Genomic DNA, 1,135 nt, shown 5'->3' on the forward strand with positions numbered 1-1,135 from the left:
GGTGGAGCAGATACCCACCTGCAGCCTGTGGAGGAGCCCACGCCGGAGCAGGTGGATGTGCCCTAAGGGAGCTGTGACCCTGTGGAGAGCCTGCGCTGGAGCAGGCTCCTGGCAGGACCTGTGGCCCCATGGAGAGGAGCCCACGCTGGAGCAGTCCATTCCTGAAAGACTGCACCCTGTGGAAAGGACCCATGCTGGAGAGGTTCATGAAGGACTATCTTCCATGGGAGGAACCCCATGCTGGAGCAGGGGAAGAGCATGAGGAGGAAGGAGCAGCAGAGACAACTTGTGATGAACTGACCGCAACCCCTGTTCCCCTTCCCCCGTGCCGCTCGGGGGAGGAGGTAGAAAAGTCAGGAGTGAAGTTGAGCCCAGGAAGAAGGGAGGGGTGGGGGAAAGTGTTTTAAAATTTATTTCTCATTATCCTACTCTGATTTGATTGGCAATAAATGAAACTAATTTCTCCAAGTTGGGTCTGTTTTGCCCGTGACAGTAATTACCGAGTGATCTCCCTATCCGTACCTCGACCCGCAAGCCTTTCATCATATTTTCTCCCCTTGTCCTGTTGAGGAGGGGGAGTGATAGAGCAGCTTGGTGGGCACCTGGCAGCCAGCCTAGGTCAACCCACCACAGCTAGGCTTTGCTGGGGCCCGGGCTGAGCCCTGATGCCCAACAGAGAGACCTGAGGCTTTTGCTGGGCTTTGCCAGGGCCTAGGCAGGGCCCTGCTCCTCTTCAAAGCATCCTGGGGCTTTCACTGGGCTTTGCTGGTTCCCAGTTAGACCCCTGATGCCTTACAGAGAGCACTGGGGCTTTTGCCAGGCTTTGCCAAGGCCTGGACAGTGCTCTGCTGCCATCCAGATTGCACCGAGGCCTTCAACGAGCCTTGCTGGAAGCCTCAAGGGGGCCTGGTGCCCCCAAGAGTGCCCCAGGGTCTTTGTTGGGTGCCGTAAGGAGCCCTGCTTATCTACAGAGTTCCCCAGGTCCTTTGCCAGGCTTGCAGTTGCTCGGGCAAGGCCCTGCTGCCCTCCAGAGAGACCCCTGGGGCTGACGCCGAGCTTTGCTAGGGCCTGGTCAGGGCCCTGCTGCTCTCCAGAGAGCCTCGGGGCATTTTCCAGACTTCTCCAATGCCTGGGA

The sequence above is a fragment of the Aptenodytes forsteri genome, unplaced genomic scaffold (genome assembly GCF_000699145.1).
Source record: "Aptenodytes forsteri isolate BGI_AS27 unplaced genomic scaffold, ASM69914v1 Scaffold274, whole genome shotgun sequence".
NCBI classification, from domain to species: Eukaryota; Metazoa; Chordata; class Aves; order Sphenisciformes; family Spheniscidae; genus Aptenodytes; species Aptenodytes forsteri.